Raw genomic sequence first — 23761 nt, 5'->3', positions numbered from 1 at the left:
TACACTCGCGGCTTCTTGTGCGAGTAATATACAAATAAGGCTAAGCGTGGAATATTGCTGAGCCTCATTTGCATACCTAATGAGCCACCATTTTTTTTTCAGAAGAGGCTCTTGCGCAAGAAGGAGCGTCTACACTGCCCCTTGTTGCACAAGGAAACCCCTCTTACGCAATGACATTACACCTATTAGTTTTCAGGAAGAAAGGCATTGCGCAAGAGGGTTTTCCTTGCACAACAAGGGGCAGTGTAGACACTCCTTCTTCTTGTGCAAGAGCCTCTTCTGAAAAAAATGGTGGCTCATTAGGTATGCAAATGAGGCTCGGCAATATTCCACGCTTAGCCTCATTTGTATATTACTCGCACAAGAAGCCGCAAGTGTAGACATAGCTCAAGAGTTCCCTTATGTACTGACTTGATCAGGATCAGAAAGATCCCCTGAATTCAACAGCTACGTATCTCTGTTTGTCCCTAGTGTCCAGATCCTGAAGACACAAGAATGCTTAATTTTACTGCTACTGTGGGATTACTCACAATAGTAAAATTAAGCACATATATAAATGTTTGTAGCATTAGGACCTATGAAGTTTTATGTATGTGTCTAGAAACAACTCTGTACTGATTAGGGATGGATTGGTATGTCTTGGGTATTTCTGAAATGCTAATTTCCGTGTAAAGGGCTTTCCAGAATGCACAGAAATCATTTGTTAATCATTTTTATATGTACTCCAAATAGAGAAAAAGGCAAAATGACTTATAGTGCAACACACATACATTCCTTCAAATAGAGAGTCACACATTGTGAAGGTGTTGGTAAAGGACCTTCACTGAATCTCCACTGTTTGGAATTCATGGGCAGAAGTTATAAGCAAGGTGAAAGGCAGTGCAGAATTAGGCAAAAAAACAAAACCAGAGCAAAGTTTCTCCAATGAGATTTAATGCTATACTTTTCTTCCTACATTTACTCTTTTTTTTTTTTTAACCATGATTTTTCTCATATGCAGCTGCTTAGTAAAATTAAGGACTTAGCCTTGCAAAATTATCTGCATTGACTGTATAAATCATCTTGCAAGATCAGGGCCTTAGTCTGTAATACAATTGCTAGCAAACAACTACCGTAGTAATTTAATATTTAGACTATATAAAGAAAAGTAATCTCTTACCTGAGGTAGGTAAAAATGTAGTGAGTGAAATCCTGGTTTTATATTGTTCACTTTTTATCTACATATACGCTAGCTGTCGTTATCTTTGTAAAAGCATTCAGAATCTTTACTGTCATGTCCTGACAGAGTCCTGATGTTATAAATACTTATGCCTGTGAGTAGCCTGCATATATTGTGTTGTCTCAATGCTGTAAACAATGAAGAGTGTATGTAAATTCTGGTATTATCATAAAATATTTTCTGTGTTTTGTTGTCAACAATCTTATCACATTGAGTTCAGTTGTTGATTGAAAGATTCTCAGTCTCAGTGGTATGATCAGCACACTGGATGAAAGTCCCAACGGATCTCTGTGATTGAACCTGTCACAATTACATTTTCATTTTTACTTTCTTCATTCTAGACAATGAGGTAAAATGTGGGTTTTGCCTTGCTATTGATTTCTGCATGCTTTAGATTAGGCCCAAAAGTAAAATGAAGATCTAGAAAAAAATAACTGTACTTTGTCTCCAAAAGATCACTTTCAAGATACTTAGGTATAAATATTGACTTGACATTTTTACCATACTGTTAATCTTACTTTAGAATTATAAAAGTATATTTTTATTGTAATTGTCTCACCTGACATCTAGTGAGGAGCTGTGCAAGAAGACTTCAGGAGTTGATCTCATTTTCATGAGCACTCCCATCCTGGCTAGGTGCTCAATAGGATGGGATTGCTTGCCCAAATGATCACTTTTGGCTGGTGTTGGAGCTCCTGTTTCCTTGTTAGTACAGGAGTAATAAATGGTTGTTATTCTAGCTGTGTGAATTGAGGGCAGCAGAACTGTAGTTTGCATATCCCAATGGAGGGACTCACCTTCAACTAAATGCCACTCATTAGGCAGGGAACATGAATTCCCAAGCCCAGTGAATTGAGAGGGGGTTTGGACAGATACTTGTAATTGATGATGTATAGCCTACTTAAGGATGTTAGACACCATTTGATGTTGGTCCTCTCTCCACTGTATGCTAAAAGACCTAATTTAGACTCAGTTGAGAGTCTTAGGTTGTACTAGTCTCTAATAAGAGACTGCCTACTGTGCATCAGCAGTGAGGCTCCTCTGCTGAGAGCTGAAATCACTGAGAGTTATGTTCAATGCTGGAACCTGAAAACATGTTGGCGATCAACCAACAGCCGCTGGAGAGGAGATGTGGTAATAGGCTGGCAGGGTGGCTGGCAGAGGACCAGAGCAAAGTCCTGCAGAGAGGCACAGTGATCAGCCAGTAGGAAGAGAGGGTTGGAGCAGAGCTTGACAGAAAGGCGTAGTTAGTGGCCAGTAAGGTGGCTGGTAGAGAGGCAAACAGCAGAACCTGGAAGATAGGCATGGTGATTGGCAGGGTGGCTGGTAGAGAGGTGCGACAAGAGTCCCTGGGACACTAAAGTGAGTGAGGTGCCTTCTTACTCCCCACCCCTGAACCCAGCGGGGGAAGTATACTCTGGAGATGCACATCTGAACTCTGGGTCATTACTGACAAAGGACACCAACTGTGAATATGGTCCAGAGAAGGGATGGATATAGCAAAAGGATTTTTGGTTGCTGGACTTAAGAACCTGAGGGAGACCTCTGCCCAACTTACTTGGGGATGGGTCTTTTGCTCGTGGCTTATGTTTATGAACCTTATTTGTGATGTTCTCAAATGAATGCTGAGTTACTTTCCTCCTTTTGTTAAAAGTTTTGTCTATACTCAGTAGTTCTGTCATGTACACAGTAATCTCACACACAATAGATTCTGTAGACTGTGTCACCTTGAGATTATTTCTGCAGAACTCCTAAACTGTACGGTTTTGCACTTCCAATGAGTCTTTCAACTTGAAGCAACTACTGGACTTAAATGAATGGAATTACACTGCTGTAAAAAGGGGGGTAATGCAGGGCTACTCAACCTTCGAAACCCCCGGAGGCCACAATGATACTCACAGCACATGCCGAGGGCTACAACTTAAGTGTGGTTGCATATACATGCAAATATATATGCAGATATATGCAAATTGCTTATTTCACGCTGCTGGGCATGAATATAGAGATTAAGGCAAGACTACACAACATGCAGGCCCCATTTTAGTCAGATCTGTGATATTAATAAAATTCAATATTTACCCGATTTCCACCCATATGACAGCACTTTTAAGGAGCAATGACAGTCCAGGAATTTAACTATTAAAACACATATCAACAGAAGACCATTATATTGACTTGCCATTGTGGAGCATGTTCCCAGTGGAGGCCATGTTCAAAGGATCCCACCTGCGGGCCACATGTTGAGCCCTGCGTAAACCAAACTGCACCGAGGGTTGCAAACGAACAAGCCCCAGGCCGCCTGTTGAGTAGCCCTGGGGTAATGCAATGGTGAATCCATCTCCAGTCTTTATATCTAATCACACAGTTGTGCCCATGGGGAAACTTGCAGTTTGCACATGATAGTATTTGCTTTGCATTTACCATTTATGTGACTGGATGCCAAAACCAAGTAAGTGTTGTGACAAATATATGGACCATTCTTAATAGCGTGTTCTCGGTGTCACAGACCAAACAAGGATCCATATAACCATGGAATTAATAACATTTTAAAAATGCAACACTCTAAATACAACTAATCCCAATCACTTTTCAAAGATCATGATATCGAATCCATTTTGCATTACTATCTAATTTAGAAGCTTCAGAGGGGTAGCTGAGTTAGACTGTAAGGGTACGTCTAAACTACATGGCTCCGTCGACAGAGCCATGTAGATTTGTTTGTTTGGCAAAGGGAAATGAAGCCGCGATTTAAATAATCGCAGCTTCATTTAAATTTAAATGGCTGCCGCACTGAGCCGACAAACAGCTGATCAGCTGTTTGTCGGCTCAGTACGCTAGACTGGACGCTCCCCTGCCGATAAGAAAGCCCTTTATTGACCTCCCCGGTAACCCTCATCCTCCGAGGCATAATGGGGAGGTCGATAAAGGGCTTTCAGGTCGGCGCGGGAGCGTCCAGACTAGCGCGCTGAGCTGACAAACAGCTGATTAGCTGTTTGTCGGCTCATTGCGGCAGCCATTTAAATTTAAATGAAGCTGCGATTATTTAAATCGCGGCTTCATTTCCCTTTGCCAAACAAACAAATCTACATGGCTCTGTCGACGGAGCCATGTAGTTTAGACGTACCCTAACAGGCAAAACTTAAACAACAAATATTCTTGTAGCACTTTGCTAACAACATGTGGATGGTATCATGAGCTTTCGTGGGCACAACTCACTTCTTAAGATGACAGGAGTGTTTGAAGTCCAGATTGAAGAATAAATAAGGAAAGGAGGGATCGGGGGAGGTTGGGGGGGTGGGGGAAGAAAAAAAATGTAGGGGAGGAAGGAAAAAAAGAAACAGTGAATAGATAAGCTCAGGAGGGATAGACAAGTTAGTCTGTAACAGGAAAAACTTAAACAACAAATAGTCTAGTAGCACCTTAAAGATTAAATAGTTACAAGAGGCTGATAAGAACCATTAGTTTGCACTTGGAAAGATGACCAACACCAGATTGTACACAGATAATGTGCGAGCCATCCGGTATCTCAATTCATATCATTTGCATAATAATTAAACTTGTAAATGAAGTTAAGTTCCAAAACTTTTTTTCTAATTTAGGCACTTAGACTATGTCCTGCATTTAGGACAGAAGAATCTCATTCACTGCTACAAGCTAGGGACTAGCTAAATGGCAGTTCTGCAGAAGAGGACCTGAGGCTTACAGTGCGTGAAAAGCTGAATATGAGTCAAGTGTGCCCTCGTTGCAAAGAAAGTTAATGGCATACTGGGCTACATTATTAGGAGCACTGCAGATTGAGGGAAATAACCCTGCTGTTTGGCACTGGTGAGGCCACATCTGGAGTATTAAATCCAGTTTTGAGCCCTCCACTACTGACAAGTTATGGACAAATTGGAGACGAGGGCAGAAATCCACAATGGCAAGTCCAGAAGAGGGCAACACAAATGATAGGGTGCTGAGACGCATGATTTATGAGGGGAGGCTGAGGGAACTGGACTTATTTAGTCTGTATAAGAGAAGAGTCAGGGGGAATTTGATAGCACCCTTCAACTACTTGAAGGGGGATTCCAAAGAGGATGGAACAAGGTTGTTCTCAGTGGTGGCAGATGACAGAACAAGAGGCAATGTTCTCAAGTTTCAGTGGGGCAGGTCTAGGTTGGGTATTAGACAAAAAGTATTTCACTAGAAGGGTGGTGAAGTAATGGAATGGGTTACCTAGGGAGATGATGGAATCTCTGTTTTTAGATGTTTTTAAGGTTGGGCTTGACAAAGCCCTGGCTGGGATGATTTAGTTGGGGTTGGTCCTGCTTGAAGCAGGCAGTGGAACTAGATGACCTCCTGAGGTCTCATCCAAACCTAATCTTCTATGATTTTATCACTGCATTACTTATTTGGTGTTTAAGTGATCAGAGTGCTGGCTCAGCTGTTACTGAGCTTCCCAGCTCTGCGACACAAATCCACAAAAAGTTATACAGACCCTTTCAGGATAAAACTCTGAGCAAACATTTGTAATACAATGCACAACTTGCTGAAATACTCAATATTTATCCACATAGGCAGCCCTTAGTGTGTGGATCTTCTCCCTGTGTAAAGTATTAGATCAAGCCATATCCATAGCACAGCTGTCTTGTGAACAGGAAGGACTGGAACATGGAATGATATATGCATTGCAATGATGTATCTTATCCAATTTTGTCAATTGAATTAAAATGACTTTTATGCTTGAAAACCTGTATTTGTTTTTGCTACTTTCCCATGGTATCTCAGGCTTCTTTATTTTGCCAAGTTGTACAATACTCTATTCCTTTATTAGTCACATTTATCCTTTTTTCCCCTTTCCCATCTAAGCCTTAGGGAGCTAATTTGGGGGTATTAAATCTTACATAATTATGATTTAATTCACTGCTTAGTTTATTAAATGACTAAAAATTACAAAAAAATCTACACCGTCAAACAAAGCTAGTAATAGGTACATGAATCTGTAAAAATTATTTAAAAGCAATAAAGTCTATCCTTAATAGAGTTAACATTTCTTGAATAGGCAACAGTGACTAATACAGTTACTATACATTTTCTGGTTGAATTTGTTTAATAATTATTCTCTGTTATGCATTTCTAGAATTATTTGGCACAAGTAGGGCTTTGGGTTTCACCAGCATCTTCAGAAGGACAAAATCCACAGCCTACCCTAAAATGTAAAGAGCAGCTAATATCTGAGATGAAAAATTCTTTCTTCGTGCTCATTGTCCCAGGTTGCCCTGGTAATGGTTTCAAATGTTTCCAAGTTATCTTTTTAGGAAATTGTCAAGAGGCAATGTGGCTCTTTAATTGTAACAACTGAGGCTTTTATAGTGATATTCCTGAGCTTTGTTCCATCTGTCTCTCTACATTCCCACTGGTCTGGGGACGGTGCTGGATAAGAATAGGGGGCTCATGGCTCAGCCTCTGGAACATCTTTAAATTTTCTTTTAAAACTTCTTTTGGGTGGTCAGAGTGGAGATTATCACTCTTCTGATGTTGGGGAGATGGCAGGTCTCCATCCTGAATTGCCTTTGTGTATGCATGTGGGTGGAAGAAAGGAGTCTTTTCTGGTATGTTTTTTTTTATCATTTTATTTTGGAAAAGTAAAGGAATGTCCTTGGCTACAGAGCCTCTTCTCTAGGAAGGAACGGTCAGGCGGGAGATCCCAGTGAATTTGGTTTGTGACTCCTTTATACATCTTTCCTGGCTAAGTGATAGTCATAGTAGAGCTCATTTTTTGGGATGTTAGATAACCGATCATAATTCTTAAGAGTTTGATTACTCTCTCTCTCTCTCTCTCTCTCTCTCTCTCTCTCTCTATCTATCTATCTATATATATATATATATATATATATATATATGACTGTCATGCCCCCCATGCTTTATGAAAATTGGCTTATGAACATGCATAACATGAAGATGCTTTACGCCAAATGCTTCATATAATGTCTGTTTTTAAAGTTAAGATCTGTTGAATATCGTCTATTTTTGTGCATGTATCATCCTCGTATGTGAAGAACTATGAAGTGTGGATCTATTCTAAATGTGCTAATGTGGGACATTACTGATATTCGGGAAACTTAATGGCTCAGTACTCAAGGTAATATGTACAAGGTTTTGTTTTTCCTGCAAGTCTCAGCTATGGTTAGTCTGAGAAGGACATGTAACCATGCCACTTGGTTCAGGAATCCATCTTGAATCTGATATTTTTCAATGGGGATAAAGAAGCTAAACAAAGGTTTCCCACCCTGGAAGAAAGTCTGTTTAAGGAATGCAAAGCAATCAGGCTTTTGTCTTCAGTTGGCTTTTGAAATTACCTCCCCACTTTAAGAGGATACACATGAAGAAAACTGATGACAAAGAACTCTAAAGAACTCTAAAAAGCTGTAGACCAAGGCCAGAGACAAAGAACAATTCTGTCTGGAAAGAGTTTACCTGAACCAAGGACAAGGGATGAGGAGCATACCTTGAAACCATTTTAGTGTATTAGGTTTAATTGGCATATTTTGTTTGTTTTGGCTTAGTAACTTATGTTAATCTGTTTTCGCTTGCAATCACTTAAACCCTACTTAATAAAAACACCCATTATAAATAATTGTTACCTACGAGACGCTGCCACTGTGCATATCTCTTTCATTGATAAAGAGGGCAAACAAACTTTTTCTGTGTAAAATCTTTTTATACTGAATAAAACGGAATTATTTAGGATTTTGGTCCTCTTTGGAGGCTATGTTCCTAGGTGCTGTCAATGGCCTTATAGCTGAGCTCTCCCAAAGCTGAGCTGGTTCAGCATCTATGTTGTTCTCCTCCAGCCAAGGCACAGAGTTATCCCAACTCTGTGCCTTGGCTGGAGGAGATCAAGCTTCTGCCCAGCTACAAGGGGACACTTGTGATGCAAACCATCACATTGACCAAGCTGGGTAATGTCTCTTCCAAGTAATGGGGGATAGCATGCTCAGTAGTACCATTATTATGCCAGAAGCCACAAAGGCTCAGCTTGATTGATCAGTCACTTGAAGTCCCTTGCTGCTAATCAGATCTCAAAGTGACCTTGCCTCTATCTTATCTTAAATGAAAATCTTGTACTATTGACTTCAGTGGAAGCAGTTAGGCTGATGTTGAGTGCTTTTGAAAAACCCACACTGCATCTTTCACTGTCCTAAAGTACACATCCCTATACAGATAAAAGACATGATTTCTGTCCCTAGAAGCTTGCAAACTAAAGGCAGGTCTACATACAAATTTACATCAGCACAGCTGCACTGCTGTGGCACATCTGTGCTGCCGTAGCGCATGTAGTGAAGATACTTTAAGTAGATGGGAAAGTGCTCTTGCGCAGCTTACCTCCATCTCCATGACAGGTGATAGCTATTATGTATGTCAGAAGCTTTCCTGGCAATAAAACACAGGAGATTAAGTTCAATATAACTGCACCTCTCAAAAGCACGGATTTTTCACTTAAGTTATTCTGAAGTAACAAAGAGCGTGTCTACACAGCAAGCCATTATTTCAAAATAATGGTGAGCTGGAGGACTTTTTACTCCGACTCCTGTAACCCTCGTTTTACAAGGAGTAAGGGAAGTCGAAAGAAGAATGTTCTTCCTTCGACTTCCTGCTGTGTAGGCCGCACCAAAAGCTGAATTAAGCTATTTTCAATGTAAGCTTCGCCCTTGACGTAGCTGAAGTTGCGTAGCTTAATATGACTTTTGCCCGGCTGTGTAGATATTCTCTAAGATGGGGGGAGGAGGAAGGACAGAGGTATTACTAAGGCTATGTCTACACTGCAGGGGTTTTCTGGGATACCAGATACCTCTGGTATCCCAGAAAAACCCTGCCGCATCCAGGAAATGCGTTTGTTCTTCTGCGAAAAAGCAGAAGAGCAAATGTGCTTTCAGAGAGCCCTGTATTTCTCGTTTCACATCTAGATGGGCCCAAATGGTGGAAAAACCTCTTCCGGAAAAACAATCGGAAAAAGCTACACAAATTGCGGAGTGTAATTTGCATGTTTTTTTTTCCCGATAGTGGTTGATTATAGAATGACTATGAGCCGCCATTGTGACATGGCTGTGAAAGGCTAATACAATCTTGGGATGTATTAGGCGAGGTATTTCCAGTAGGGATAAGGAGGTGTTAGTGCCATTATACAAGGCATTGGTGAGACCCCATTTGGAATACTGTGTGCAGTGCTGGTCTCCAATGTTTAAGAAGGATGAATTCAAACTGGAACAGGTACAAAGAAGGGCCACTAGGATGATCCGAGGAATGGAAAACCTGTCTTATGAAAGGAGACTCAAGGAGCTTGGCTTGTTTACTTTAACCAAAAGAAGGCTGAGGGGGGACATGATTTCACTTTTTAAATATATTAGAGGGATAAATACCAGGGAGGGAGAGGAATTATTTAAGTTTAATACCAATGTGGACACAAGAACAAATGGATATAAGCTTGCTAGTAGGAAGTTTAGACTTGAGATTAGACAAAGGTTTCTAACCATTAGAGGAGTGAGGTTCTGGAACAGCCTTCCAAGGGAAGTAGTGGGGGCAAAAGATCTATCTGTTTTCAAGATTAAACTAGATGGGTTTATGAAGGGGATGGTTTGATGAGATAACATGATCTTGGTAACTAATTGACCATTCATTATCAGTGGGAATAGGTCAATGGAGGGAAGATAGGAGTTACTATAGAGAACTTTCTGGGTGTCTGGTTGATGAGTCTTGCCCACATGCTCAGGGTTTAGCTGATCGCCATATTTGGGGTCGAGAAGGAATTTTCCTCCAGGGTAGATTGGCAGAGGCCCTTGAGGTTTTTCGCCTTCCTCTGTAGCATGGGGTACAGATCACAGCTAGAGGATTCTCTGCATCTTGGGGTCTTCAAAGTATTTGAAGGCTTCAATATCTGAGAGGTGAGACGATTATTCTAGGAGGGGTGGGTGAGATTTTGTGGCCTGCACTGTGCAGGGGGTCAGACTAGATGATCATAATGGTCCCTTCTGACCTTAAAGTCTATGAGTCTGAGATAGACCCAGCCTAATAAAATAACAGTGATTCAGTGAAGAGCTCTGAGCAGAGTGCAGAGCAAAGTGAATCAAAGGTGTTATGTACATTTTTGTTTTTAACAGTGTCTTAGATTTTCCAGAAGTTGACCTTAATAGGGGCTATGAATTATAATGACATCTGATCTATTTACTATGCACAGTTCAGCAAAAAGTATCCAATTTAATGAGGTACTGAAGAAACATAGATCCTCGGTGTATAATATTCCAGAATGGAATGTGCCAAAACATACGACTTGTCTTCCTCCTTTAATACAACAATACAGATAATTAAATCTAATTACACATTTTTCAGACTAGTTTCCCCTGCCTCCCGCAGAAGTGCCAGATAAATTGTGGGCTAGCAAAATTAATGTTATCACAGAATTGTTTTATAAGATGTAATATACAAGTTAACCATCTATCTCCATTGTTTCCAAATTTGACTAATTAACACAAATATGTTCCTGCATTCTAAAGATTTCTCCCTTTATGACATTTTGGAATAAGTCACTTATCTTAATCTCTCCACTTTGGGGCTAAATCCTGCCCTACTCAGCATTGGTGCAAAAGCGAGCACAACGTAGGCCATTTTTCACCACTTTGCTCCTCATTCACCCATCCACAAACAGTGAGTCAGAATGATGTGGAAGTCACAGTTAACTAATATCCCATATCCCTAGGTTAACTAATATACCTGGGCCACCCCAGAAGGAGCAGGGCATCTGGCGGAAGGGGTGGGGCCAGGACACTTCTGTGCTCCCCCTCCCCCCTGCCTAGAGAGAACAGCCATCTGTTCTGAAGAGCTGGAAGTTCCTCTGGGCACCCGTCCCCTTGCATGGCAGGAGGAGACTTTGCAAGTTCTTCCCACCCCCAGGCCAATTAGGGTCTGGGGGCAGGACGCATGTGCAAAGTCTCTTGCTCCCTGTCCCCACCCTGCAAGGGGTGCGCAACAGAATGAAAGCACTGCCTGCCCCTTGCAGGGTGGGAGGAGACCTCATGTGCTCCCTGCCCCCAGCCTGTAAGGAGTGCACGGCGCTCTCACGCTAAGTGCCGCACACCGCTTGCAGCGCAGGAGGAGACTTTGCGCGCTCTCCTGCCCCCAGGCCAATCAGGGCCTGGGGAGGGGAAGGGCTCATGAAGTCTCTCACGCCCTGTCCCCGCCCTGCAAGGGGCACATGGCGCTTTCAGGGCTGGGACAGGGAGCAAAATATTTTGTTCACTCCTTCCACCCCCAGACATTGATTGGCCTGGGAGTGGGGAAGTGGCAAGGTATTCACAGGCCAAATCCACGCTGTCCACCCGAGTTAGACACACACATTTTTTCTTAGCCCCTTAAGAATGGGCTTACTTACTCAAATTAATTGTACTTTTTCAGTGTTCTAAAAAGACTTTTGAAATTCTAAAGCAAACATATGCATTGATACATTAGATATCCTGTTTTTCACAATAAGTCTGAGATCAGTTACATTAATTTACTCAAACTATATAACTTTACACAAAGAACAAGAGCCTGCTGAGGGCTTCAGCCTGCAACTTATCTGTTATGCTAAGTAATAACAATCTAGAGCAGGGGTGAGGAACTTTTTTCAATCAGGGGCCACAGACCTACTGAAAAATCAGTTGGGGGCCACAAACAAATGGGAAACAATGAAAAAACCTCCCTTACCTAGCCCTCTAGTGAAGAGGGGGGAAAAAAACCTCTCAGGGTATGTCTACACAGCAAAGTTACTTCGAAATAACAGCCGTTATTTTGAAATAACTTTACCAGCATCTACACAGCCAAACCGCTATTTTGAAATTAAATCGAAATAGCGGAGGGCTTATTTCAAAATTGGTAAACCTTGAGGAATAGCACCAATTTCGAAACTGCTATTTCAAAAGTGTTGTGTAGATGCTTATTTTGAAAAAGGGGGCCTCCAGCCCTTCCCAGGGTGCCCTGGTGGCCACTCTGGGCACAACCAAGAAAACTCCTCTCCCTCCCCAGCTCCCCAGAGCCCTTAAAGGGGTAGACTCTGACCACAGTGCCTGTGCCAGCTCCAAGCCTGCCAGCCCAGAGCCAGCAGTCACTGCACCTAACCCAGTGGCCCCAGCATGAGCCAGGCAGCCAGTGCCAGCCTGCCCTCCACAACTCCCCAGGACCAGTCTGCCAGCTTCCAGGAGCCTGCCTGGTCCAGTGCAGAGATCAGGGACCTAAATCAGGTTTGGGGGGGATGCCTCTAACATACATGATCTCCGCACCAAATGGAGGAATGCAACTGTCTACAGGTGGATGGCTGCCAGCCTGGCAACCAAAGGCCACATGCGAACCTAGGAGCAGGTTTGCATGAAAATAAAAGATCTGCGGCAGGTGTATGCCAGGGCTACAGGGGGCAGCTCCAGACCCCTACCCCTATTTTGATGCCCTGGACTGCATCCTGGAGGGCAGGATGGTCTGTGCCCCCCAGGTGGTCATCGACCCTGTGGCAGAGCTTGCTGCCTCCTGCTGCTGCTTTAGCCCCTGCTGCCACCCCAGCTACTGCGCCTCCTTCCACTTCTTCTCCCCCTCCTACTTCTTCCTCCCCAAACCTCCAGCAATGCCAAGGCCCCTGAACCCATGCTTCTGGGAGACAGTTGGGCCGGCGAGACCCCCAACCCTGAGCTTGTCCTCCCCCTGCCAGCTCCCTCCTCTCAGGTTTCCCCCTCCCCTCTCCCATCCTCCCTCCCCCACCTTCCTTCCCCAGTCTCACCTCAGTTTCATTCCCCCCCACACACCAGTTTTGTTCAGTAAAGAGGCTTTGTTGTAATGAACATGTGTCTTTTATTGTACAGCAGGAAGGGGGGGTTAGGGAGGGGTAAGTGGAAGGACGTGAAGGAAGAATGAGACACAAGTGCACAGTGGAGCACACTAGGGACACTGTTAGTGCCTGTAGAGCGTGCTGTCAGGCTTGCAGGAGAAGCACCAGAGTGCCCAGGGGCAGCTCTGGCTCCATGCTGTAGAGTTCTGTGGTGTCCTGAGTGAGGGCAACCAGAGCACATAGAGAAAAAAATGCTTTGTTGTCCCTCAGCGAGGTAGACAAGCAAGCAGGGAAACCTTAGAACAGGCTGTCCGGGGTGGGGTTCCCTTTAAGCACAGGTCTCAATAGCCTCAGGCAGCAGCCACACAAGGTAACTCCTGACCTAATGCCTTGCCAGAACTGAGAAACAGAGAAAAGAAGGGAGACACTCACACAGGGCACCAGGGTTCTCCTCACACTCCAGCCCCTTGGCAGGTGCAAAGGCTCGTGGCTTCACCACAGAACCAGATTAACTCCTCTCAGAGCCCAAAGTTAGTAGTATTTTGTGGGGCTCCTCTAGGATCTGAGGTTGGGCCAAAAATGAGGGGGCCAGTGTGCAGGAGAGGGCTGCCAGGGATTTGGGAAGGGGTACAGGGTCTCAGTGAGAGGTGGGGTGCAGAAGCAGACTGAAGGTGCAGTGTCTGGGTGGGTAGAATATGTGAGGAAAAGAGAGTGCAGGTGGGGCAGGGTATTGTGGCACTTACCTGGCACAGTTCTTGTGGGGCACAGGTGAGCCACCCTGCGCTTGCAGGCACCACCCACAACTACTCCTATTGGCCAAAATTCCCAGATAACGGGAATGACAGGGGTATAGCCAGCCAGCAAGTGCTTCTCTGTGCTGCCATTCCCCCAGTTGTGGGGAAAGGGGGAATGGCAGTGCATAGAGCCACTTCCTCACACACACCCACACCATGCCAGGCAGAGCAGTCCATGCAGGGGCTTTAGCACCAGCTTCCTGCTGTTTTCCCCTGCACCATGGAGCCAGCACTTGAACTTTAGCCATGCAGGGAGGTGGGCACTGAGTCTTGCAGGTTGGATCAAGGCAAGCCAGGGACCAGACCCAGCCACACGGGGTAGGGAGACACCAAAGCTCAGAGATTCATCTTGCCCAGCTATAGTGGAGGAGAGAGCCCTGAGTCTCGTGGGTCAGATCAAGGCAAGCCTGGGTCTGTATCCGGCCCATGGGACATAATGTTTCCCATCTCTAGTCTAGAGTCCTAAATTCCACTATGGAGAGTCATCTATTGACTTTTGCAGCCGCACCTTGTATCCATACTATATAATAACATCTGCTCCATATAAGGCTATCCCTGAAGTCACAGCATTGCTTTTTGGGAGATAAATGATAAAGTTGCCCCACTATGTGAAGTTTAGTAACACAATCATCATTTAGGGTACTTGACATACAACTAGGGGGTTTTATTTATTAATTGATAAGCTGATCAGGAAAAAATGTTCTTGTCTGTGATAAAAATTTTCTTTATAATGTTTCCCTTTCATTTGTTGAACTTTGCAGTAAATATTCAGGGACATAAATTGACTTTTATGACTTAATTGCACATTCATGTTTGTTTTTCTCCAGGTTCCTGCTTGCAAAAGAAAAGTTCATAGACCAGTGAGCATCAGCAGATAAAAGGAAACACTTTCAGTAATTATGGTGTGAGAGTCCATAAGGACTTCATATCTTCAACAGAGTTGCACTAAACTTACACCAGTAAAACTACTAGAGCTGTACAAAATTCGGAAGTTTCATCCCACAGGACATTCTGAAATTTCAGCATTTGTCTTCCTTCCAAAATGGAACAAAAAGTTGAAATGTCAAAATTCTGCAGAACAGAAATTGAAATAATTTCTGTAGAGAAATGCTGAACTGTTTGTTTTGAGATTTTTCAAACAAAATGAATTTTTAGATCTCTAAAACTTTGTTTCAGTTTGCTAAAGTGATCCAAAAACTTGTTTAGATTCACATCAACATTACAGACTTTATTTTTTTGTGATGGTGCATTGCTTTATCAGAACTGTAGACTGGGACCTTCATGCCCCTATTTAACCTTATGACTCCATTTCGGTAGTATGATTGCATCTCCCATAATGCATCAAGAGTCATGTGATTCCAATTGCATACCACACAACTTGGTCAGAATGAAATCAGTGCACTGTCTTATGGGAGATGTAGTCCTCTAGGACTGAGTCCATTGCAGATAATAGGGGGTCAGAACTACAACCAAAAGGTAATGTATCCTAGCTTCAGGGGGTAGCCAAGTTAGTCTGTACAGGATAAACTTAAAAAACAACAAATGGTCTGGTAGCACTTTATAAACTAAAAAAAAAATCTAGATCAGTGTTTCCCAATTGGTGCTCCACGGAACGCTGGGGTTCCGTGGAGCACAACGAGGGGTTCTGCGAGGAGCCAGCGCTCCCCCACCCTTTCTGAAAAAGAGAGGGAGAGAGAGAGCCCATCCCTGCCATGCGCGACCTTCCTTGAGCTGCCCCTGGCTGGCTGCTGCTGCCCTGCGTAACGCGCTCAAACCAGCAGGTGGAGAGACGCCCGGACGTGATATAACGTCACAGCCCGGGATTTTAAACGTGCTGGGTGCTGTGATGAGCGCATGGCTGAGTTGCAGGTTCTGAGTCCGGGGACAGAGCACAGACTCCAGCCCCACAAAGTGGAAGGCAGAAGGTACGGGAGAGGAAAAGGGAGGGGGAGGGAAGGGAAGGGGCTTGTGCAGAGGGGAAGGCACCCCAGGAGCGCCGCAGATTGGCCGCCCGCGCTCTGGGCGCGCGGCGCTTGGGGGGGGGGCGCCGGGCGTGTGGCGATGGGGGGGGGCCTGGCCCCGGGTGCGCAAGTGTCCCCGCCCTCTGGTGCCTGGCGGGCGAAAGGGACAGGGGTGGAGGAGAAACAAATGGCAGGGGGCCAAGCACAGACAATGAGGAAAAGGGCAGGAGGAGAGGTATTAGTGGGAGGGGGACAGGGTGATGCTGGGAGGGGAGAGGGTAAGGGCATTGGGGGCTAGAGGGGTGAGGGGAGGTGCTGGGAGAAGGCTTGAAAGAAGGGGTGGGCATGAGGAAGGCTGGGATGGAGCAAGTAATGTGTGAGGGCACAGGGGCATGAGGGGAATGGGGGCAGAGGTTGGTGAGGGGTGGGCGTCAGGGAGCAAAGGGGGCAGGGGAAGTGAGAGAAGGGGGAGGCACCAGGAGGGTGCAGGGGTAAGAGAAGTGCAGGTGCCAGGGGATTCTGGAGGGACCACCATCAGAGGAGAGACGCAGGGAAGGTTCGTACAGGGAGGTGTTAGAAGAGGGGATGAGGAGGGGTAGCTCACATGATCAGAGTGGGGCTACTGGAGAAGTGGGCACAGGGAGGAGAGAATGGCTGGTGGAGGGGGGCAGGTTGCAGGAGGGCTGAGGACAGTGAGAAGAGCAGGAGTCAGGACAGCAGAGGAGGGTGAGGAGTCGGGGGGCAGCAGGCACCAGGGGAGCTGACATGGCAGCAGAGGGAAAAGGTAGAGGTTTAAAAATATTTATTAATAACTTGGGTGGCACATCCAAACAAGCCACATGAACTCAGTACTGGTGCACAACACAAAATTCATTTTGCTCATGGGAGGAAACTCTTAGGCTACATCTACACTGGTTGTTTCTTGTGCAAGAACACATCCACTCTTCCATGTGCGAACTGTGCTTTTGCACAAGAGCATCTATGGCAGTGTGGACACTCTCTTGTCCAAGAAAGTGCCGACGGCCATTTTAGCCATAGGGCTTTCTTGCTCAAGAAATTCATGTTGCCTATCTACACTGGCCTCTTCCGTAAGAATAGTTGCTCAAAAGGGCTTATTCCTGAGTGGGAGCATCGTAGTTCTTGTGGAAGAAGCCCTGATTTCATACATGAGAACGTTAGTGTACTTGCGCAAGAACACACGGCCAGTGTAGACAGGCAGCAAATTTTTGCGCAAGAGCAGCCGCTTTGGCGAAAGATTGTGCCAGTGTAGACACAGCCAAGGGGAGGGAGGAAGGCAGGGGCAGGGAATCAGCACTGGCTCAGCATGTCTACATGGTTTGGGGGAAGGTGCAGGGAAATTGAGCTCAGCTGGGTTGCAGAGTGAGGAGGTCTGGGGAGCTGGGCTGTGGGGTGGTGTGTGTGTGGGGGGAGGGGGGGAGCTCAGAGCTCAGTTTGACTGCAGGAGGAGGGAGGTGCTGGGAACTGGGGCTAGACTCAAGGGGAGGAAGGGACAGGGAATTGGCTCTTGGCTCAGCAATTTTGTGGGGCTTGGAGGAGGTGCAGGGAAATGGGGATCAGCTGTGCTGTGGGGGAGGCATGCAGGGAACCAGTGCAGGGCTCAGCTGGGCTGAGGTGGATGGGAGAGGGCATACAGAACAGACGGGCAGCTCAGCTGGGCTGTGAGGGGCTGAGGAACCTGTTTTGCGTCAAAGGTCACTGACCCCTCTCACATATAAAGAGGATGCTAAAACCTTTTGAGTTTGACATAATATTGTATTTAAAAATGAAGCCTGGCCAACATGCCCCCAATTGGGACCAAACCCCCATTTCACTGCAACATCATAACACTCCTGCACCACCTGACCCCAAATCTGAGCCTATCATACACTGGAACCCCTGTCCTGAGCCTCTTACATCCCCAAATTCTGCATCCCCACATCCTCAGTCTTCTGCCACAACATTCCTCCACCATCCACACATCACAAATCTGTGTCCTGAGCCCATCATACTCACAAACTTCTTGCCCTGAGTCCCTCACATATCCAGCCCAAACTCCTGCACCCTCACATCCACAATCCTGGCTTGCTCAGCACCCCAACCTTCCACCTGAACCCAACACTCCCCAGCCTAGAGCCCCCTCCCTGAGTCAACAGCCCTTTCTCCTGCATCCAAATTCCCTCCCAGAGCTTGTACTTCTCACCTCTTCCCACACCCAAATCCCTCATTCCCACCCCACACCTCACTCTCACTAGGTTGAGACTAGTATAAGGGCTGGGGATAGCAAGTGATGGAGAGGAGGGTAACAGAGTGGATGAGGCCTCACAGAAAGGAGATGGGTGAGGTGTCTTGGGGAAGGAATGTGAATTTCATGAATTGGTGGGTCCCTCCCCCGCCCCCCCACCCCTCCCCTTTTTTTTTTTTTTGCTTGACAAACCTAGGGGTTCCTTGAAATTTTGAAAAGCTGAAAAGGGTTCCTCAGTCAAATAAAATTGGGAAACACTGATCTAGATGGTACCATGAGCTTTTGTGGGCACAGCCCACTTCTTCAGGTGCCAAGAATGCCCCACACTGGGAAAAATCCCAGACCAAGCTACGGAGAATAAGCAGTGTGGCTGGAGAGCACCAGTGGAGCAGCAAAGCTGCCAACTTGGGGCCGCCCGGTGGGGAGAGCAACGGCGGCACGCAGGACACAGGAGATGAGGGGCCGGAGGCACAAGGTGATGATGTCACCGGCCACATCTTGGCGGTGACACCAAAAGGAGCGCCCGGGGACGTCCCAGGCAGGGAGTTTAAAAGAGGGTATAGGGGCAGGCGGGGGGGGGGGGAGGGAGTCGAGAGTGGTGAGAGGGACGTGGCATAGGAGGCAGCCGGGACCCCAAGGGGAACTTTTTCCACCATGTACACAATGTGGGCACCATCCCAGGCCCCGCAGCAGGGGTCGACTACTGGGGCAGATTTAGTAGAAATTGACGGTGAATTTGTTTTGAGGGAACGGAATGGAGATCAATGAGGTCTTAGAGTGGCTAATGGACAGTCAAAAACAACACCACCACCAGCAGACGCAGGTGCTAAAACAGCTAATGACAGTGTCAGGAACAGCGGCGTCAGTTGATTCAAGAACTCTGAGAGACAGCACCAGCGTATTGAGTGGAGCGGCTAGCAGCCACTTGACGGGGGAGGAAGCCTGGGCACCCAACTCCCCATATACCTGGCCAAGTTGGGACCTCAAGACGACCCCGAAGCGTTCCTGGTCACATTTGAGCGGGTGGCCACGGCGACTAAATGGCCAAAGGAACATTGGGCCACGCTCTTGGCATCATACCTGTCTGGCTCAGCCCAGCTGGCCTACTGAGGAATGTCGGCAAAAGACGCCTTATGTTTTTATAAAGTTAAAGAGGAAATTCTGGATCAGCTAGGCATTATGCCTGAAACGTTTAGAAGGAGATGCAGGGAGGCCAGCTACGATCCAAAAGAACGTCCCCGAGCCGTGGCGCAGCGGATAAAAGAGGCAGGCATGAGATGGCTAGAACCTGAAAGCAAGTCGGGGTTGCAGGTAGCGGAGTCGGTCATTTTGGAACAATATGTGAAGATTCTACCCCTGGAAAGCCAGATGTGGGTGCGCCAACATTTACCAGACTCGTTGGAAGAAGCCATCGTGTTAATGGAGCACTTCATGGCGGCCAAAGGGATGGAAGGGAGGGGGTCCATTCCAAAGGGATGGAAGGGGATCTCCTGGCTGGGGGATGGGTGCCACCGCCCTCCCGGGGTACAACCGAAGGCACCCGCTAGGACCCATGCTGGAGAGGAAGTTGGCTCCAAGATGGAGTCGGCCGGAGGTTGGGGGTCGACCCATGGGGATCCGGGGAGAAAGACAGGAGCCTAGCCCGAAGAGGGATACCACCCCAAGAGGAGCCTGCTACCAGTGCAGCCAAGAGGGACATTTCAAGAAGGACTGCCTCCTTATGGATTGCATCTTCAGGCAAAGACAGAGGGAAGGAGCATCCGGGGGAGAGCATAGTTGAGCACAGGTAATGTGGAATGTCCGGATCAATGGGAAGCTGGTGGAGGAAGCCATCATGTTAATGGAGCACTTCATGGCGGCCGAAGGGATGGAAGGGAGGGGACCAACCCTTGGCCCAAGTGCCCCCCAAAAAGGAGGATCTCCTGGCTGGGGGATGGGTGCTGCCGTCTTCCCGGGGTAAAACCAAAGGCCCCTGCTAGGACCCATGCTGGAGAGGAAGTTGACTCAGAGTGTAGGCAAGCGATAGTGCAGGCTGATGTTATCCGACTCACCGTGCCCTGGGGCCCCCGAGTATGGATGTACTGCCTGCCCGGGATGTACACTCGTACCCCACATCCCTGGTACGCATCAATGATGGGTGGGATGAGGGGGCCTGCAAATGGTGGTAACCCCCAAACTCGCATACCCCACCCTGCTACGGAGAAATTGGCCAGGGCTCGCACGCCTGTTGAGACAGTGGGGTGAAACAGTGGAGCTTCGGGGCATAGGCATACAGGGAGACCCAACCCTCGTGGCTCAGGGGGAAGAGGTACCCAAGCCAGCATCCAGGGAGGGATGAGGGCGGGATGAACCCCCGGGCATTGACCCACCTAGAGCTAGATGATGGAGACTTCCTCACCCATCAGTGGGAAGATCTGACCTTACAACAAGCATGGCAGCAGGTACAAGAAGGGATACAGGAGCCAGAGGGCAACGTGCAAACTCGACTCCAAGGCCCACATTTCGAGGTACGAGGGGATCGCCTGTATAGGATAATGACAGGAGAAACAGAACAAGAGGGAAGATCCCAACTGTTGGTTCCCCTCCAGTACCAATGGAAGGTCCTGGAATTGGTCCATGACCACACCTGGGTGGGGCACCTGGGGGCCAACAAAACACAGCAGAGAGTCCTGCAACACTTTTACTGGCTGGGGGTGTACCAGGAGATTAAGGACTTCTGCGCCTCATGTCCCCAGTGTCAGAAGATGGCAGCGACAAAAGTGCCCCCGTCTCCTTTGGTTCCACTCCCGATAGTGAGGATTCCATTCGAGTGGATTGTTCTGGACCTCGTTGGATCCCTCAAGAAGTCAGGGAGGGGCCACCTATATATATTGGTCATTGTGGATTACGTGACTTGGTACCCTGAGGCCATCCCCTTCGGTGATAGCCGAAGAATTGATAAAACTGTTTTCTTGGGTGGGGTTACCCAAGGAATTACTAACCGATCAGGGGCCGAATCTGACCTCCAGAGTGATAAAGGAGCTGTGTAAAATGCTCCGCATCCGAAAGATTTGGACCTCCGTGTACAGACTGCCTCGTCGAGAGGTTCAACCAGACTTTGAAAGATATGTTGCGCAAATTTGTTCAGGAAGACCCCTGGGACTGGGATAAGTTGTTACCCGCCCTGATGTTTGCAATCCGGGAAGTACCCCAAGCTTTGGTGGGATACTCCCCCTTTGAGCTACTGTATGGGTGACGGCCCAGAGGGATCTTAGATCTGGTCAGGAAAGGGTGGGAGGAGCAGGTATCACCAGCACTGGGATCCGCGCAGCATGTAGCCAAGTTACGGAAGAACCTCCCGGAGTGGGCCCAAGAGAACTCGCGGAGGGCTCAGGAGCAACAGAGAACCCAGTATAATCAGAGAGTAAGGTGCAGGAGTTCTCACCGGGGGATCAAGTCCTCCTGCTACTACCAACAGGTGACTCAAAATTGCTAGCCCAGTGGCAAGGACCCTTCCGGGTCATAAGGAAAGTTGGGGGAAGTAGATTATGAGATTCGACTAAGCGGGAGCTGAAGAGGGACACAAATATATCATGTGAATTTACTGAAAAGGTGGAACCCCCATGAAGCCCTCCTGATTGAACCTCGTCCGGAGAACATGGAATTTGGGCCATAGGGCAACCCAAGGTAAAGGCGGGGAGACCCAACTGCGGGAGGAGCTTACCGACTCTCAACAGGGAGAACTTCGCAGGATCCTGGAGTACTGACAGGTTCCAACAAGTACTGACTAGTCGACCCAGGCGGACCAACCACATCTGTCATGCCATTCTGACCGAACCAGGAAAAAAGGTAAGGGACAACATCCGCCCTCTACCCCGCAAGTTATGGGATACAGTACGGGAAGAGTTATGGTCCTTGTTAGAATAGGGGGTAATAGAAGAATCTGACTGTGAATGGAGGAGTTCAATTGTACTAGTGCCAAAACCCGATGGGCCGATGCAGTTTTGCATAGACTTTCGTAAGGTTAACGCTGTTTCTCAGTTTGATGCCTACCCCATGCCTTGTATCGACGAGCTGCTAAGCCGCCTTGGCCGGGCACAATATCTGTCAACAATCGACCTCATGAAGGAATATTGGCAGATTCCGTTATCCCCCGAATCCCAGGAAAAGACGGCCTTCACCACACCCTTCGGGCTCTATCAATTTATTCATATGCCATTCAGCTTACATGGCGTGGCTGCCACCTTCCAGTGACTCATGAACCGAATCCTGAGGGATCACGAGAACTATACAGCTGCCTATATGGACGACATCATAATCTTCAGCGAGTCCTGGGAGCAACATCTTGAACACATTACGGCAGTGTTGAAAACTTTACAACAAGCAGGATTAACAGCCAACCCCAAAAAATGCCACTTTGGGAAAACAGAGGTGTCCTGTTTGGGGTACACGGTAGGACAGGGATGAATCAAACTGCTAATAGATAAAGTGCAAGCTGTATGGGATTACTCCACCCCCACCCCGACCACCAAAAGGCAGGTAAGACAATTCTTGAGCCTGGACGGGTATTATAGACTATTTGTAGTGGATTTTGCTTCTTTAGCAGCTCCCCTTACTGATCTTATGTGTAAGGGGCAGCCACAAAAAGTGAGATGGACGGAACAATGTGCTTGCACATTTAGGAGTCTGAAGGAAGGCCTAATACGGGCACTGATGCTGAGCCAGCCAGACTTCAATAAGCCCTTCATAGTGCAGACTGACGCCTCTGAGGTGGGGTTGGGGCGGTGTTGGCACAAGAGGGAGAGGGGGTTTGAGCACCCGATACTGTATTTAAGCCGCAAACTCTTTCCCTGTGAAAAAGGCTATGCTACTATCAAAAAAGAGGCTTTAGCAATAAAATGGGCAATAAACTTGTTACGTTATTTCCTTCTAGGAGACAACTTTACATTGGTAACAGACCATGCCCCCCTGTAATGGATCCATAATATGAAAGACATGAACCCGAGAATCCTCCAATGGTACCTGAGTCTGCAGCTGTACCGATTCACAGTGATACACTGCCCAGGTGCGGCTCATTTGAATGCGGATTGTCTCTCATGAATCCCCGAACTCCAAATAGGGGAAACGGCGAGTATAAGGGAGAACTTGAGGAGGAAAGTGTGTGACTGGGCGAGAACGCCCCGCACTGGGGAAAATCCTGGACCAAACTGCGGAGAACAAGCGGCGTGGCCAGAGAGCGCTAGCAAAGTGGCAAAGCCAGCCAACTTGGGGCCGCCTGGGGGGTAGAGCAATGGTGACGCAAGGTAATGACATCACCGGCCGTGTCTCGGTGATGATGCCAAAAGGACTGCCCGGGGACGCACAAGCGGGAGACGTCCCAGGCGGGGAGTTTCAAACAGGGTATGGGGACAGGCGGGAGGTGGGGGAGGGGGAGTCAAGAGTGGTGAGAGGGACATGGCGTAGGAGGCGGCTGGGACCCCATGGGGAACTTTGTACATACCCTGATAGAGAAATGCAGTTTAATATTTTATCGAGCTAATTTGAAATTAAGCACGATGATTAAAAAACCTAAATATTCTAGTTCAGGTTAAACTGACTCAAAATGAAATGCTTTGTTTGATTTAATTTTTTCAGCAGAATTAAACTTTGTACACAAGTTTGATTTTTGTGGCAACTTCATTTCCCACTGGAAACAAAAATCACTCCCCTGGAAAATTCCTGACCAGCTCCAAGCATAAT

At 46.9% G+C, this 23761-nt stretch overlaps 1 long non-coding RNA gene across 1 annotated transcript in view; it reads left to right on the top strand.

The window, feature by feature from the left end:
* Positions 1 to 23402, top strand: part of LOC142826833 (uncharacterized) — a 28866-nt gene extending 5464 nt beyond the window's left edge. The window contains exons 2-3 of the long non-coding RNA XR_012901094.1: positions 14668 to 14700; positions 22956 to 23402. This is a non-coding gene — a long non-coding RNA (uncharacterized LOC142826833). The remainder of the gene's footprint in view (positions 1 to 14667; positions 14701 to 22955) is intronic.
* Positions 23403 to 23761: the final 359 nt, after the last annotated feature.

Source organism: Pelodiscus sinensis, chromosome 2, assembly GCF_049634645.1.
Source record: "Pelodiscus sinensis isolate JC-2024 chromosome 2, ASM4963464v1, whole genome shotgun sequence".
Lineage (NCBI taxonomy): Eukaryota > Metazoa > Chordata > Testudines > Trionychidae > Pelodiscus > Pelodiscus sinensis.
Note: the sequence above shows the minus strand (reverse complement) of the source record. Positions and strands in the feature narration are given on the sequence as shown.